This window comes from Prosopis cineraria, unplaced genomic scaffold (genome assembly GCF_029017545.1).
Source record: "Prosopis cineraria cultivar Desert tree isolate PC_DT_omini unplaced genomic scaffold, ASM2901754v1 PC6, whole genome shotgun sequence".
Taxonomy (NCBI): Eukaryota; Viridiplantae; Streptophyta; class Magnoliopsida; order Fabales; family Fabaceae; genus Prosopis; species Prosopis cineraria.
The window spans coordinates 32,923,598-32,943,470 of NW_026555337.1; positions in this window are offsets into that span (position 1 = coordinate 32,923,598).

The following is a 19,873-nucleotide window of genomic DNA, read 5'->3' on the forward strand; positions in this document are numbered from 1 at the left end:
TACAGCTAAATCTTTGTAGAAAATTGATTGTGTATATATTTGATGTGTTATGTTGAATAATCAACTAATTAAATATACTTTAAACTAAAACTTATTCATTTCTATTTTGAATATATTTTGAAGATGATATATAGCTCCTAACATCCTGTTTAAATCTTTGTGAGAAAAAATAATTGTATGAATATTTTATGTATTGTGAAGCAATTGTCCAATTCTAAACTGTATTCACATATAATTGTCATTAAAATTTAATTAAAAATGAAACTTTTTATGAAACATTGTTTAAAACTTTCCTTTTCACATGAAACAGACAGTGGAAGAATCACCTTTGATTGCAGCAAGGGAAAAGAATTGGAGATCATTGAGATTTTAAGTAGATTAAAGGGATTGGTAGAGGGTTAATAAGAATAAAAGCCCAATAACTAATTAATGTCAAAACTAGATGAAAAATGTAGAGGCCAAAATGATCATCTTTTTAGAAAGAAAAAAATTAATAAGTTATTTTTTCCAACGGCACTCCACCTCTCATAATTATTTAACGTTTTTTTTTTTCCTTTTTGTATGAGAGAAAATCTTAAAATTATTTCGCAGTATATTAATCAATATTTCAAGGAAAAATTATAGTTTTGATATTTTATATTTAGGTGTTAAATTTAAATGAGTAGATGTCTTAATATTTTTTTTCAATGTATAATGTTCAAACTTTATTTAATGGTATTGAATCTCTTCGTCCGGATGTTTTAACCTAAATATTTAAAATATATTTTCCTATATATAAAATTTTCTTCTACAAAAAATCGTCAGTTTTTTTCTTTGTACTACATATTCAAGAGAAACAAGTTTTTACAAGGAAATTATACCTTTTTTTTTACTTTTTAATATAATAAAAGTTTAGATAAATTAGATCTAGATGACTCTAATTTTTAATTTGAAAAAGTATTACATACATACATAACTAAACACATTTTTCACATACATTATATAAAACTAGCAAAATATCCATGCAATGCACAGGTCTTATATTATAGGTTTTATAAATCTGTGTTAATTTTATAGGAAGATGTTTTTCAAAAGAATAACTTATGGCAAATAGGCAAATATCTTTAATCTCTATATAATCTTATATGCAGTGGGATTATATAATTATCATCATGAATATTAAATATGCATATTAAAGTAAAGCAAATGATAAAAATTAAATGCATATTGTGTGTGTGGATACAATAGGAAACATATGAACAAAAAATCATAATTATTTAAATCAAATTACTAAAGACTTTCCTATAGATGACATTAGAAGTTCTATTTATGGAGCCATCCTACTTAAGAATCAATAATTTTAAACCTTTCCTACTTCAAACATGAGAAGCAACAATATATAATTGATTGTAGGGTGAGAACATGTTGAGGCATGTGTAAAGCAACACAACACATGCTTTGACCTTGGCTCTTATTAATGGCCATGGCAAAAACTAACATAATAAGAAACTACCTCTTTATCATAGTGAATAGTAATGTCAAATTAGATGGGACATACACATATCAATATATAGTATATACTTAATTATGTCCTTGCATTTGAACTAGACATTTCTTTGCCCTCAATAACATGTTTTTCAATTTGTTTAACTATGAGACATGTATCATTGCACAACCCCATAAATATATAATGTTCCACATTAAAATAATTAGAGCACCCACTTTGAGCATTAATTCAAGACGCTTAGCATTTAAATTTAATTTAAAAAATTCATAGTGTGAATGTCATCAAGTAAATACATGTTCCCATCATCTTTTGCAACACTATCAAAGATCAATACACAACTTCCTCACCAGAAAGTAGGGACAATATGTAACTATTTACTTCTTCAACTACAGCCAATATAGGAGCTAATATAGTCATGTTTCTAAAATATGAAGACTTATAGACATTGTTAAGGAAATCCAATAAAGTTGAATCAATGGATTTTTCCTCCAAACAGATGCTAATATATAGAGCCATATTTCTAAAATACATTCTAGTAACAAATTCTTTTAGGATCTTAATATCTATATATCTTTCATTAGCTCTAGCAGCAATCCAATCACTAATTGATAATCTAGCTAGCAAAATCTTGAAAAATAGTAGTAGATGCCCAGTATTTGTTGCAAGAAGTTGTTAGTATAAAAAGTTGACAATTATCCTAAATGTACAAAGAGTTAATGGTGGCCAAAAAAAAAAAATTCTCTTGACCTACCTAGAATAATATGAAAATTTTGCTTGAAGTTTTAATCAAACACAACAAATTTTCCTCCAAAGATAAAGATAATCGACTAATGGGTTGTTTAACTTTGGAATATCCTTTTAATCTTTGATACAAAACTTGTATGCCATAAGAGCCTTATTTTACAACTGTAGGTGTATTTCAATTCAATTGGTGAAGGAGAATCTTTTTTCTTGTTTTTTTATTCTTTCCTTATAGATAATGGAAAGTAAATTGTTGATTTCTCCATGTTAACTAGTTTTTTCCATCACAATTTAAGAAATATATTTATTTAATATTGAGAAAGCCATGAAAAGTGTTTCAGAATCTGGCAACAAAAAACTGTATATACATTATATTGTTGGCAATCATCATATAATGAATAATTTTGCTGTGTCACTAAACATCAATAATTGTGATTAATTTTAAAATATATTTTTTGAAAACAATAAATTGATTCTCTTCAATAAGAATTTTTTTCAAAGAATGTATAATTTTGTAAACTAATTATTGTTTAAAGCCTGAAAATGTCTTCTTTTTTTTTTTTTTGCGTAAGTAAATCCAATTGCATTACCTCTTTTATGTAAGTGCTTAAATTATATTTCAAATATTAAATAACAGTTTTCATTACTTTAAATCCCTTCAATCATGCTCATGGAGATGATTTCTTGTCGTGCATGATGATGAGGAAAACGGAACATTACAAAAAAAAATTAAAAATAAGTAACTTTTAATGGTGATTTTAAAAAGTCACTACTAAAAATGAATAATTTGCGACAACTTTTAAGTTTGACTTTCTACAGTGATTATAGTGGCGACTCTAAATCTCATCATTGAAAGTTTGACGTTCGTATTATCATCATAATTTTTTATTTTTTGTTTAATATAATATTTAACATTTTAAAATATTAATTTTTTTTATTATTTTATAATGAATATATAAAATAACATAATGAATTTTCATTTAATATATTTTATGATTAAATTGTAACTTTAAAATAATAAAATTATTTTAAGATAAAGTTAAGGTATTCTTTAATACTAATGAGTCAGACTAAAGAATTAAGTCAAATCATATTATTTTATATTAATTTTTATTATCAAGTAATGTTTAGTTCGATTCGGTCTAACTATTTTGGCTAGTTTGGTTAATTGATCTTGGTCAATTAACACTAAATCTAACTGAATTGTTCAATGCATACTCCTATGTGAAGTGATAAATTCATTCAAAAATTTTAATGTTTGATATTTTAATTTGGACTGCATAAATGAGTCTCTATATTCAAATGTTTTATGATTACATTGATATTTTAAACAATAACACTACTTATTTATAACAATTAGACATATGATAGTTAAATTTATTCATTCATAGAATGATATTTTATATAATCTAATTTGTCAATTCAAATTCTACATTTAATATCGATAACTTTGAAACTTGATGCCGGTTTAGATGTTTCTAGTTTGATGGTTAATAATGAAGAAGAGGAAAAAAATGAGATATTCTAAAATTATACTTTTAACTTTTACAATAGATGAAATATATCTATGTATGTGATGCTATATAATTTTTTTTTTTGTTTGATGCTGTCTTACAACATAAATATAAAAAAACAAATAATATAATGTATAATTTTTTATAGAATTATCATTTAAAAATAAAAAATAACTAAAAAGGTAAAATGTAATGTGAAAACAAGTCAATTACATTATATAAGAGTTATTGTTAATCAAAAGTAAAAATAAAATTTTAAATAAAACTAGCTAGAAAAATAAATAACTATGATCTAATGTATAGTCATCTATATTTTTATTATATATTCTTAAATATTTTTATATTATAATCATAAATATGAATATTAAAATAAATAATACAATAACCTCAAGAAGTAAAAAAAATTAAAATAAATAATATAAATGATATTGTATCAATTATATTTATAGTTTACTTTAGACAAAATAAACAATATAATTTGCAATTTAATAAATTTATATTTTTTATTTTAATAATATATGTGTGTGTGTGTGTGTGTGTGTAACAATAGATTGCAGGTTCATTCCAGTTTAGTGGCAAAATGGTGGGATACAAAAGAAAGAGGCTATGGGTTCAAACCTTAGATGATAAAATTTGCGAATATAAATTGGTCATACAATGACACGTGGTGTGAGGTGAATGCAACACATAGAGGGTGATGTGGTGACACATGAAAGGTGACATGGCACCATGTGAATGGTGACATGGGTGACACATCTTGTGGGAGTGGGAGAGTGACATGACACCATGTGGTTAGGTAAACTAACATTACTTTTCACCAGTGACTTTTTATCCTTATTGATTAGTAGTTTCTATAGTGACAAAGGTCATCACTAATGTGTGGTTTCTATAGTGTCATTTGTTAATGTCAACTCTCAATTTTCAGTGGTGACTATCTTTCTATAGCAAGAGCTCTTGAAGCAACATTGTGGTAACTTTTTGTCGCCGCTAAAAATTGAAAGTCAATTTTTTTTGTAGTGGAATAAAAGTTATAATTAAACATTATTATTACTATTACGATTATAATTATTATATGTGGATTGGAGTTGTCCTGGCGATTCATTTGATGTGGTATATTATAATCAAGTTTTCAATTTGTCTAAGTTTAATTATGATAAATAAAACAATAGAAAAATTTTGACTCTCAATTCCAAGTATAAACAATTGTGATAACTATACTTTAATTGTCACTTTATATTATTTAATCTCATAAATAATCTTTATATATGTGCATGTTGATATAACTTCTAATAATTCATATTAAATGAGAAAAGTTACACATTTTTAATTAATTTTTCTTATCAGGGCCGGGATGTTCATCTCTTGCCTGTGGAGCCATGCAAGAACTTGGACCCTTCTGAGTCAACAGTGATAGCAAAACACTTTTCAAGAACAGATACGCAAGGAACTATGGTATCTCGCATAATTTATTTTTACTTTTTAAGTTGGTTATTTATTTCCAAATGCGGCACTATATTTTAAAACAATGAGCTAATAAAATATGCTTTCTTTTATTATAGAAAAAAAAATATGGTGACAGTTTGCAAATTAAACCAGCTAGCTTTTTTTTTTTGTGAAATTACAAATGATTTTCTTAATTTTAAATTATGCCATTTTGGTAAATGAATGTGACAAGAGTTATAAATTTAACGGGATATCAATTGAAAAACATTAATAGGAGGCTTATTACTGATATATCATGCTTCACTGTATCAAAAAGAAGATATCATGCTTCATTCATGAAATAATAGACTAATTTACAAACTAAGGGAGATTATTTGTAAAAAAAAAAAAAACCAACATTTAGACCTGATTGATTTCTGTTTTTTTAAAAAAATTATTTGGATAAGTGTATTGAATTTAAATATTTTCAAAACTGATTTTTTTTTATTTTTACCTTAAAAATAATGTTTCATTTGACTATTGTAAGCTATCTTTAACTATGACTAATCAGAATTATAGCCATTGACAACCATCATTATTGGCCAATTTCTTAATTCTAAATTTATTTTTAAATTAACATAATCAAACAAGTTTTCTTTTTATTCTGTATTGAAAAAAAATCAAAATTAGTTTATAGAATAATTTTTAAAAATAAAAAATAGGAACAAAACTAAAAAAGCCTTTATTTATTGTTTTTGTGTTTTGGTTATCTAACTTAGTGTGGTTTTTAATTTGAATTGGATGAAGCTGCAAATGTATTACTTGTGAAGTCACTAGCTGGAATGGGATTTTCACACGCAAACGAGGCATCAGATTATTACCATGGTGGAGACAAAAGAACAGCTTCAGATAATTACATGTTGTTGTTGAATTGGTTAAAGAGGTTTCCAGAATACAAGAACAGGGATTTTTATATTATTGGAGAAAGCTATGCTAGTCACTATGTGCCTCAACTTGCTCAAACTATTTTCCAACATAACATCAAAGCCAACAAGACCATTATGTGTGGGTGTGTAAAGTCTCAGCACTCATGTCTTTAGTTTCTATTTGATATTTGTCTTCTAAACTTAGGTTTTAGTTGTTAGATAGTCCAATGATTTGGATTAATTAGACAAGTGTGAACATCAGATTCATAAGAAGATTGAGAAAAGGAGAGATAAATTATGTATATACATGCGCACATATAAAGTAAAACTTGTGGAATGTGAAGTGTGAGTATATTCGATTTAGTGTGGAGGGAAGTCTCGTATTAGAGAAAGTGGAGTTAGAAAAAAAAAAATAGGGAGAATAACAATTAAGAACCTTCTAAGAACATTAATCCCAATTACAGACCGTGAAATTTTGAAATCCCAGTTAAGGATCATGATCTTTAATTATGATAAAAATGTAATTTGTGAGGTGGCATTCATTAACGCGACTTGAGAATTTACTAACCCAACTTGAGAAAATTACTAACGTATATTGTGAAAAAATGAAACTCCACTTGAAAATGGAATATTTAACAAATAGCACCATTTGAAAATTCATTAAGTAGACTTGAAAATATTTCTAATGTATATTGTGAAAAAATGAAACCCTACTTAAGAATCATTAATAAAAAGTGACTTATCCAAATTGGTGTTTTTTTTATCAAAACAATCGATTCCCAAGTGGAGTTTCATGTTTTCACAATATACGTTAGAAATTTTTTTAGTCGAGTTAGTGAATTCTCAAGCAGTGCTTTTTGTTAAACAATTAATTTTCAAGTGGGGTTTCATATTTTCACAATATACGTTACAAATTTTTTCAAGTTGGGTTAGTGAATTCTCAAGTGGCAATAATGAATTCCACCACACAAACTACATTTTTTTTATCACAATTAAGGACCATAGTCCTTAACTGAGATTTTAAAATTTCACGGTCCGTAATTGGGATTAATGTTTTTAGAAGGTCCTTAATTGTCATTCTCCCAAAAAAATATAAGTAAAAAAAAAACTATATGCTCAATGCCTTAAGATTTTGGGTTAATAAGATATGATATAATGCTCATTTGTATATATTAACTTATTGTTGTAGACGTAGCTGGACACCTTCCTTCTTGAGATGCTCCTTGAGCCCAACAAAACTAATTAGATTTGGCTTCTCTAGTTGCATTTTAGTTTGGTTTTGATAATAAGATGGTCTTCTATGCTTTCAAAAAACATAAAGACATGTAATTTAATGTTGGAAACTCATAATTGTGCATTTTGAAGCCATAACTGCACACATGTTTGGGTCCCATTCCATAATAAATGGTATCATAGTTAAATTTTATGGTCAAGTTTGACATTGTCTTTTTCATAGTCAAGTTTTAATTGGGAGCTTTTTCATCTCTTTCAATGTCTTTCAACAATTATGAAAAAGGCGATATTTTAGAACCTGTAATAACACAAAGTTCACTCGTACAAAATATAAAATTTATACCCCCATATCTACACTGGTTATTGTGCTTATAGTGTAGAAATCAGAGGCGCTGGCAATTTCATAAATAAAATTTTTTTTCACCAATATCTACAGCAGATATACCTCTAAACTTGTGTAGATATACACATCTACACCAGGTTTAATTCTAACCAGTGTAAATATGTTTATATTTTTTTAAAAATAAATATCCCTTTTTGTCCCATCTACACCAGCTGTACTTTGTACTTGGTGTAAATTATTATAGTTTTTTTTGGGTTTATAAATTTATCTATACCGATTCCAATTATACCTGGTGTAGTTACATTAATATCTACATCGGTTCCCTTATTTAATCGGTGTAGATATATTTAATAGTTATTTATTATATTTTTTATTTTTTTATTAACTTATCTACACTGGTTTCTTTAGCAACCGGTGTAGATGTCTTTATTTTTTAAAAAAAATAAATTTCTAAACCCATATCTATACCGGGTTGCCCTGTTAACCGGTGTAGATATTACATTCTCTGCCTCTTCTTCACGTCACTTTCATTTTTCAAAATATTCGTCACTCGCGTCGAGAGAGTTCATCATCTTCTAACCCTTCTCGTTCAGGTTTTGTTTCCAAATCTCTGTTACTCTGATCTTCCTCCCACTTATTTTGTTCCTTCGCTCTTCTTCCTTCGACCTGTGCTATCATTTTGCATTGTCGGTGGCCGTGGGTTGATTACAGTTGGTGGAGATCGTTCCCTGTGCTAAATTCTTCAAAACCCCTTTCCCTTCTCTACTAAAATCGCTTGCAATTGTTTGAGATTTGCTTTCATTCTTCTACTGTTGAAACACTAGGCCGAGACGTCCTTCGCCGCTGGTGACTGGTTTGGTGTGCATGGATAAAGCTTCATCCTTCCTCGTTTGTGGCTTGATCGTGAAATCCTCCCTCCTTTTCGTGTTGTTAGAGTTCTAAGGTCAGCTTTGATCCTTTGTTTATTGTTGTGGATTGAGATTAATTATTTATTGGGTGCTTGCGTTATGTCTAAAATCTTGCTTATGTTGTGTTTGAAATTTTTTCCTTCTTTTCTCTGCTAATCCGTGTATAATGATACATTATGCTACTAATTAATTTAACCTCCTCTTCTTGGATTATATTTAAACTTTTTGATTTTCTTTTCATTTTTTGTTTGAAAAAGATAGGTAAGTGATGTTTGAATGTTAGGTCCTTCCTGTCCTTGACTTGCTGGTATGTGTATAACTTTCAAGTAACTTTGGTTTGAAGCAATAACTTTAAGATAAAGCCATACTAATGATTATGTGACCATTTAACAAAAATTGCACATATGCCTGCCAATATCATTGATTAAACCAATTAAGCTTTAACGTCTTATAATATAAGTGATACTATTCAATATATATACACACACGATTTCATATCATCTTTCTTCCTCTCTAAATTCAAAGCCCATGTTAGTTGCCTTTGGGAGTTTAGAAAAAGAAGAAAAAAAGCATCTAGGCCCAGAAAGCAAGAATATTACCATTAGATGTTATAGTGTATTTCATCTGGGAAATTAGAGGTTGAGGAAGTGAAACAATTGTAAAATTAATAACAAAGTTTTGAAGTGTACCATTCCTATGATTTAGATGGTTTTTCATTCTTGCTGCTTTCTTTTTCTATATGATAATCCTCATTCCATTTTGGATGATTTGCTCTAGAAATAAGATTGCAATATAATGTTAGATAAGTAGGTGTTTGAATTTTTTTAAAATACAAAACTATTTAAAATACAAGATGATTAGTTAAGAAGTAACTTGGGGTAATGTATTGATTAGTTGTTCCAATCATCTAGGGGCTTGGCCAAATTGCTATTTTTGTATTTTGATTAGTTGGTATTTTTACTCGATTTTGAATTTAAAGGAATTGGGTTGTGTGTATATAAATTTTATTAGGCTAATTTATTTCCTGTAAATTAAATTGTTGTGACATCATTACTAATTTATTTTCTGTACACTGGTGGAGTGCTGATAGAGGCCTAAGGCTATTAGACATTGCATGTGACTTTATTTTATTTAAATGATATTATTTTTTCTTTATATTTTTAATTGTAAATTTATTGAAAAGTTTAACTTTTAGGGGAGACTCTACTAAATTTTTTTAAAATTATTGTTTTGTCCCTCCTTCTTTATAGAAAGGGCCAAAAATATAAAGTTGGCTTCTTTTTGTCCCTACTTATTAGATAGGAGGGAAGTCAACTCTAAAAAATATTCTCAACAGATTAAAAATTTCCAAATTAAATTGAAAATTATTGTGTTAGCATGTTTCTTTCTTGTTTTTTTTTAATATATAACTCTTCGTCTGGCCCTATCATAATGGATTCAGTAATAATCCATGATGTCATGTTTTAGGAAGATAAATTAAACATGGATCGTAGTTGGATAGATGCCAAACGAACGAGCGTAGAATATGGTAATAGGGTTAAGGGGTTTTTAGAATTTTCTCAAAGCAGTGCTGAAGATGATAGTGGGAGGTTTTATTATCCTTGTAGGGATTGTTTGAATGAGAGGCGGCTAAGTGTAGATAAGATATACGAACATTTAATTTGTGAGGGGTTTCTCAAAAGTTATAGAGTTTGGATATGGCATGGTGAAAGATTGAATATACCAATGCTGAGTACATCTCAATCACGGCATGTTGATATTGTTGTTGATGATGATGAGGATGATATGGTTGATCGATTAGAGGACATGATTCGTGACGTGGGTAAAGAGGCTTTTGAGCAATCCCAAGCATACAATAATATGTACAGTGATGCAGAGACACCTTTATATCTAGGGTGTGGGGAATTTAGTTTGTTAAAAGCAGTGTTGGAATTGGTGAACTTGAAAACTAGATCTGGGTAATGTGATAAGAGTTTTATAGAAATGCTTGAGTTATTCAAATTAATGCTTCCAAGAGAAAATGTATTGTCGGTTCGTTACTATGAGGCAAAGAAAATTTTATGTCCACTAGGCATAGAGTTTAAGAAAATACATGCATGCCCAAATGACTATATATTGTATAGGAGAGAGCATAAAGAGGAGCAAAAGTGTTTTCTATGTGAAACACCATGGTATAAAGAAAATAAAGCTCCTACGAAGGTGTTATGGTATCTTCCAATCATTCTAAGGTTTAAATGATTGTTTACTAATGAAAAGGATGCGAAGAACCTAAGATGGCATGCGGATGACATGATTTCGAATGGAAAGCTTCGACATCCAGCCGATTCGGAACAATGGAAGAAAATTGACACTTTGTTTCCTGAGTTCGATAGTGATCCAAGGAACCTCAAGCTTGGACTGAGTACAGATGGCATGAATCCTTACAGCAGCCTTAGCAATATACATAGTTCATGGCCTGTTTTGTTGGTGATTTACAACTTATCTCCCATGTTATGCATGTAATACAAGTATATCATGTTGTCTATATTCATTTCGGGACCGAAACAATCGGGAAATGACATTGATGTTTACCTAAGACCCTTGGTCGAAGACTTGAAAAAGTTGTGGGAAGTAGGTGTGGATGTGTTCGATGCGAATCGAAAGGAGGTATTCAAGTTGCATGCGATGATCTTTTACACCATAAATGACTTCCTTGCATATGAAAATTTGTCAGGCTACAGTATTAAGGGGCATAAAGCATCTTTGATTTGTGAAGCAGGCACAGAAGCCTTTGTCAGTGCTTACACGACATGAAAGTTCCCTCAGGGTATTCTTCAAATTTTAAAAAGCTCATGTCAATGAAAGATTTAAAATTAATGGGTTTCAAGTCTCATGATTGTCATGTTTTAATGCAATAACTATTACCAGTGGCTATTCAGGCTTCTAGAAAGATAAATTGAGAGATGTCATAACTAGGATTTGCTTTTTCTTCAATGTTATATGCCATAAAGTCCATGAGCCTAAAGAATTGGATGAATTAGAAAATGAAGCATATCTTATTTATGCCAACCTGAAAAGCTCTTTTTTCCATCATTTTTTGACATTATGATACATCTAATTGTTCACTTAGTGAGGGAGATAAAGTTATGTGGCCCTATGCATTTACGATGGATGTACCCAATTGAAAGAACAATGAAAGTTCTAAAAGGATATGTGAAGAGTCCACACCGTCCTGAAGCATCCATTGTGCAAAAATATGTCTCTGAAGAGGTAGCAGAATTTTGCCAAGATTATTTGAACAATGTACGACCTATTGGGTTAAGACAATGTGATGTCAAAGATCGTAGACGTGGCATTTTTGTGAAGACCGCTGATCCTCATGAATTGCAACAAGCATACTTACATATCTTGAATAATGTTGATCAAGTTCAAGACTATATAGATGTACATAAAGAACTTGTGAGGAAGCAAAACAGTCAAATTAGGATAATAAAGCAAAGATTAATTAGAGAGCATAATAATACTTTTGCAAAGTGGTTTAAGTAGAAGGTTGAAAAGGAAGATTGTGTTTCTGATATTGTTAAGGGGTTGGCACAAGGTCCTGAGTGTGATGTTATATACTAGACTGCATTTGATATTAATGGGTATTTGTTCTACACAAAGTCTCTAGATAATAGGAGTAATGTGCAGAACAGTGTGTTATGCTAGTAGCCTCAAGCATGCACTTCTCCAGCTCGAAAGACCAAAATCCTTTATTCGCATCCATGCCTTATTACGGGGTTATTGAAGAGATTTGGGAGGTTGACTATATTAAATTTAAAATCCCTATTTTTAAATGCAAGTGGGTTGATGTTAAAAATGGTTTTTATCAAGATAGGATGGGATTTACATTAGTCAACTTGAATACTTTAAGTTTTGGCGATGAACCTTTTATTATGGCAGACCAAGCGAAATAAGTTTTTATGTCACAGATCCAAGAAGTGAAACATGGTCAGTAGTTCTTGAAGGAAAAAGAGAGGTTAATATTGATGAGAAGGATTGTTCAAATTTCAATATTTCTAAGACTCCTTCTTTCTCGATAGGCTTGCCTGTATTAAATGTAGAAGATGAATTGAATGATAAATATGGCACGAGAGATAATCATCACAAAGGGATATGGGAGAATATTGCTATTTAAAAATATGTTAAAAGTTAGTTATTTATTTACAACATGTATGATTTATTAAATTGGTTATTTATTGTGTTTTATTCATATTAGAACATGCTTTATTTATTAGTTATATCATTGATGATTTTTACTTATTGTCTTAATAGGAACATGGAGGATCAGAGTGTTAATTAGGACCAACCTGACCCTTCTACCCCGATCATGTCTACCAGTGGTGATGACTGTGTGATTGTTAGTCCTCAAACTGCGGGTAGCAGCCAATCTACACGATCCAGGAGGCCTAGAAGTGGCACACGATTTAGAGAGTTAGCTCTAAGTCAGAGCAGAGGCGAGAAGATTCCGATCCAGTTTGATAACAATTGGAAGCCAATCGGGCCTAATAGGGTTAAGTTTACTAGTTTTTTAGGCCTCCAAGCTCGTAGCAAGCCAAGTATATTGGCACCCACATGGGACGATGTCCCAAAACTAGTAAAGGAATAGATATGGGAAGCCATCAATGTATGAGAAATGTGCTTTTATCACTTGTTATCATTATTTTTTACTGATTATTATGACTATATCACTAACTATTGCAATGACATGTATTGCAGGTCACATACGATGTCCCTATGAGTATAGACTTTAAGCATAGGTTGATGACCTGGGCCTGTGATCGTTGGAGGGGTTTCAAGACATCACTGGCTAAGAGATTTATGCATATTGAGGTGCCAAAAGGATAGCCATGGCCTAATCCTTGTACCCAATACACATTTCTCGATGCAGCTACTTTTGAAGAATTCGTTAGGCTTCGAACTACACCAGATGCTCTAGTGAGTTAGATTATTTTAATTTATTTTTTTGTTTATTTTAGTTATATATCATTGTCTTTATTAGATAACGAATATTTTATAATTCTAATTCACAGGAAAAGAGGAGAAAGGCACAAAAAGTTAGAAGGAAGAACAATTGCCCCCAAACAAAGTCTCGTGGCCATTATGTGTTGGCCGACAAGGAATTGATGGATGCCAAGAGGAGGAAGAGAGAAAAACAAGCTCAATCAGATCCTTTTATTCTACTGTCTCTACCATCTCTAATATGTCGTGATGAGAGATGGATTTATACCCACAAGAAGAAGGATGGGTCCTTTTCAAGTGAGCATGCTCGTGAGGTTGCTCAAAAAATTATAAGTACAATTGTCATTTATAATCTTATTTTAAATATCAAATATTACTAATAAATTATTATTTGTATGTTACAAGATGAGCTTAAACAGAAGCAATTTGAGGGATCATTCATCTAGAGGGAAGAAATGATATCCTGGCTATTGCTACAGGAAAAGGAGAGCATCCTGGATGTGTTCGGAGATTCAGATCAGGGGTGAGTATAAGAGATGTATATAGACCACCTCAAAAATGCCATTCTTCAGGACTCGTGACTAGGGAGGAGTTGGATGTGATGTTAGTTCAATCAAGGGCTGAGGTAAGGGCTGAGGCAAGGGCTGAAGACTGAAGCTAGGCTACAAAAGATGAAGGAAGAAATGATGATGATGATGAGCTCAATCAAGGAGCCAAGTGGTTCATAAACTCACTCCCCTGCTTGTCATCTGAGTACTAAATGGAGCAATATCATTCCACTTTCTTCAAAGGATGACCCTACTCCAGAGGGTGAACTATGCTACTTGTATGTAAAGGATCCAGAAAGATGCTTAGTAGCACACAGTTACATCCACAAGGGGTCAAAATGCCACTTTCAAGAAGTTCAAGAAGATGTTGTCAAGGTCGCTATTGAAGAGGTAAAAATCGATGATGCTTCTGTCCTATTCCCCACTGATGAGATCAAGACAGTGAAAGATGCCAAGGGCACTTTTTGCTTATGGCTAAAAAGACTTGTTGGAAAGCCTCAAGATCCGGTAACAAATTTTATTAATTAATTGTAATGAATTCTTTATATTTAAGAATATGCTACTAATTTTTTTATTTAACAGGAAATCCCATCGTCCCATAAAGTGGGTCAAAAGCCACAATTGTTTGAGCTAAGTCTATAGGACCGATTTATATTGATGGCATATGGTGGATCATTTCCACCTCAATGTTTTAAAGAGAATCCTCATCTTGCTGGCTTAAACAACTATGAAATCTTTGTTGAGAATGAGGACCTCCGTCGGATTCTCATTGATACTGAACTAACCATGGCGAACATCTAAATTGGGATGATGTAAGTGTCTTCTTGTAAATTTAAATGAAATTAAACAATTCAGCTTTTCAAACTAACTTGTTTTCATTTTTGTAGGCTTTTGCATCAATTGCTAGTTTTCTCGGGTAAAGACAAATAATACGAATTTCTTTGCTCATGTTCCACTAATGATAAAGAGACCACCAAAGAGGCAAAGGAGGCATATATGAATCAGAGGCTCAGTAAAGGTGGAAAGGAGTGTTATTTTTCCATGTTTCTCGATCTATAAGTAAATATATTTGAATTTATTTATAATGGTATCAAATATTTGCTTAAATGACTTTTAAAAAAATTACATATATATTCATAATTAATGTTATCTGCACCGAATTTATAACCGATGTAGATATATCCATTAACTACACCAGTTAAATAACCAGTGTAGATAAGCTATTTTAACCGGTGTAGATTTACTTGTGTGTACTAGTGGTTATATACTCACACACACATTTGAGATCCAATTCCTAAGAAATGGATCACAATCATGTTTCACTAGAGACCTGTATGAAAAAACAGCCTTTGTCTCTACAATCATGTCTCACAATCATGTTTCCATAGACATTATAAATTTAGAAAACATACTTTTTTGTCCTTACCCTTTACTCATATTTTGTTATAGACCCCTATACTTTCATTTTTCAGTGTTTTAAGTCCTTCTTAGATCTCTACACTTTGTTCATTTAGGGACTTAGAATATTAAAAAATAAAAGTATAGGGACCCAGAATATCAAAAAAGAGTGCAAAGACATATAGCAAAATACGAGTAAATTGCAGGGACCAAAAGGTATGTTTTCTCTTATAAATTTTATAATCTATATATGTCGAAGAATGGTATCATTCCAAGTTCCAACATCGTCATTTATTTAAACTAATTGGGACTTCTTGTTTGCAAGATTGATCATGTAAAAGAAATATACCTGTTTTCTCTTATAAATTTTATTATCTATATATGTTGAAGAATGGTATCATTTCAAGTTCCAACATCATCATTTATTTAAACTAATTGGGACTTCTTGTTTGCAAGATTCATCATGTAAAAGAAATATACCTGAATCAGCTGAGTTACTTCAACTATACGCTGCCTTACAGCTAGGGAGAAAAAATACAGACTTTTTAGGAACTAGTTGGAATTTATTCCTTATAATATAATTGTGAGCCTAACTAATTTTTCAAATGTTGGATGATTAAAGTGCATGTTTGGTTTTTTATCATTGGTCAAAAGTCAATTTATCAAATGTTTGTTTAATAAAAGTCAACTGAAAGTTATGTATAATGAAAAGTACTTGCAAATATACAATTATCAAATAGACATTAATTTTTATAAGTTTTAATTTGTATATCATACAAATGCTTCATATTAGAATGTATGAAATATATATATATATATATATATGTTAAAAAAATTTTAATAACATAAAATTTAATATGTTAAACAATAAGGATAAAAAATACTAAGTTTGATATATTGGACAAAAATTATATAAATAGTCAATATAAATGCACATTGCAAAAGTTCCCCCACGTTTCATTGACCAAATTCACTTTTACCCACTTTCTTAAGGTGCTTTTGAAATGTAGTTTCATCAAAAAAAAAAAATCCAAACAACTTTTTTAATTTTTAGAAAGTTACAAAATTGCATTTTGTAACTATAATGTAACTTTGCCAATATCTCAATATCTCTAATTGCATTTTGCATAGTTTATTTATAATGTAACGCCAAAGTCAAAAGTAATTAAATAGTCAAATATTTACATGCCTAAAGGCTGGCTCTAAAAGTAAATAGTTAGATAGGTTATTAAGTTTCCCTAAACAATTCACAATCCAGTCTGCCTATAATTTGAGAACTTGGAAATGATACATATATTTTTTTAATATGGATATGATAACAAAAACTAAACAAAAAAGAGAGATATTAGCTGTTAGAATACCTTTGCTGAGGTAGGATTATTTTCCTTGCTCAGGAACAGTCTCACTCTATCCAAAATAAACTCATTACCAAACAACATAATACATGATAAACATAAGACTCAATCAAAAAAGTTGACAAGGAAAGAAAGATGGGTAAGAAAAAGAAAAAGGGCAAAGTGATGTGATCCCATCCAACAGTGAAGGCCTAATTACAAAAAACATATGACAGCAAATAAAACCCATCATATTCAAAACACCCGTTTCAGTTGCATCACCATGTTGATAATTTATATCAACCAGCGACAAGGTCAATCTTTTTTCTCAATCTGAATAGGACTTTAGGAGGAAAGCAATAGTAAACTCGTAACAAAGTTATTAAAGAGTCACTCATTAAACCTTTGTACATAGCATGAAAAATTAAGCCAAAACAAAGCTTAGAAATAGTTAATAGAACTATTTCAAAATAAATATTGTTAAGAGAACAAGGTTGTTTATATCATGCTTAAATAACAGGTTTACTACTTTGGACAAACTCAAAACAAATTCATGTGTCTCGTACTTTTGACAGGTTTATTAGTATTTATAACAAGTGCCCTAACAACATCTGAGGAAACATTAAATATAAAATAATTCAATTAATTTGTTGGCAGACTTTTAAACGCATGTTCCTTTTCTCTTTCTTTCCTTCATGATTAAAAGAAAAAAAAAAAAAAAAGAAAAAGAAAAAGGAGTTCAAAATGATAGCACATTCTGACCCACTTAATCAATCCCAATAATAATCAATGACTCAACTGATTAGGACTTGTTTAAAAGAAATATACCTAGATCAGTTGAGTTACTTCAGACTTATCTGCCTCATGTTGACAAAGCATTAAAAGTAACTGTCTGCGTTTTTCTCTCTCTACAGTATAGTTCTCCTCCATTTGACCCCAAACAAGATGAACTTGATTATTTTGTGGACAAGTAAAGTAAATCTTTAGTTAAATATCACACATATATAGAAATTATCAATTTAACCATATAAAGGAGAATATAAGCAACCACACATTCAGCAACTAAATTGCAAATCAAATGTAAGCGAATTCATAAAGAATTCGCAATCATGATGAACTATATAAATGTTACTCAAAGATAAAAAATCAAAGAAAAGAACAGGGATAAACCACCCTACTATGTGATGTAATTATGTCCATAGGTTCCTCATAATTTCAAATGGACACAGCAGATATAGCAGCTGAGATGGTGTGACACAAATTCACACATGTCTAACCCATCCCAGCCTATGTTGCGTTGGTACATGTTTGGCCGTGAGATAGAACAATTTTGTCAAGTGAAATAGCAGAAAATATTCATATAAAACCAGCACAATAAGAAGAAATGGGGCAAAAAAGCAGGGGCAAAAGAGAACTAGTAAAGGAGAAAGAAAATAGATTTCCCCTGAAAATAAGAAGAAATGGGGCCCACAGGTCACCAAACAAAAAACAATGTATGGCCATTCACCAGGAACCAAACATAGAATTAATAAATAGACATTTATCGTTTAATCAATAACTTCTCGTATATTTAAAATTAAAAAATAAGAATATATACCATTCTTGAATTAATAAAGAACATAGAATTAATAACAATATACCATGCTTGACGAAAGAAGAAGTTTGACAATACCGGCTAATGCTTAACAAGAAAGACCAACACAGAATATCCACTTAGCACTGAGTCATACGTTAAATAAAGCTTACATTGTTACAGGCTCAAAATCATAATTCATATCACAGCTTAAAAGGGATGCAACAAAAGTTTAAAAAAAAAATCTTATTTTAATATCTTCAAAGATAATCATCTAACATTTCCTGCTTTGAACAAGCTGTTCCAAATTTGAAGATAAAAATACATAAAAAGCACATCAATCATGAACAAACTTTCAATAACATGTGATGGTGCAAGAAAAGGTGAGTTGACAATGAAGATGAGAATATCGCATAATAATTTTAAGATTTAAGTTTATAAGCAATTATTTGTTCAACAGGATAAATCTCAGGCTTATGACAGTTTTAAGTTTGCTCCTGAAGTGAAACATATTAATGAAAAATAAAATACAAAACTGAGTAAGGAATTGACTAATAATAATTTTGAAAACAGTCCTAGTAAAAATTTAAAATGGAAAGCGATTTGTAGCAGCAATCTAAATGAAAAGATGTTTGTTATCTAAAATATTCTCCAGATATCTTTTATTATTATTGTGTATATATCTCAATTATTATTAGGAGATATTATTTGATATTATTGTATAGTTATTATTCATTATTGTATTTTCTATTTCCTTTGTATATATAATGTAACCTTTATCTCAATAATAAATATGATATTTTTCAATTCTTCTCTAATTTTTCTCTTTTATCTCAAAAGCTCTCAGTGTTTAGTGCCACAAAAAACATGCTATTGTAGGATTGGTTTTAGAATTAAATTTGAATAGTAATAGAACAGCCTTTCTGGATCATACTTTCACAAAAAGTCAAGAAAAGATAAGTGCAGACAATCGTAACCAATCAGTGGTAAGATGCAGGCAAATTAAATAGATAATGAAAGGTATCAGCATAAATTTTCTATAAAATTCATCCTATTTACATTTGACATGCAACTAAAAAAGAAAAAAGAAAGCAAATTTCAATCACGCTGTACAGGAGAGAAAGTCAGTCAGTCCCTTCAGAGTTAAATGCTTTTAGTACCTTTAAGAGAAAATGCTTGCCCAAAATGTTAATATACTGGCGAAAGGTGACACAAATTCTAGTAACTTAAAATATTTAATCAATGAAAGAGCTCATGTCATCCTGAAGAAGGCCCTTCCGGATCATTGATGACGAAGAGTCGCTATAAAATGAAAATACTCAAAATAGCAATGAATCGACACAGGATGAATCCCATAAGACCTGCAAGAAAATAGTTCAATCTGAAATGAGGAGACTTTAGGAAAAGAATTTAAAGGTAGCATTCTATCAATAAACGCACATCTAATCACATTTATAAGAAAAGCAC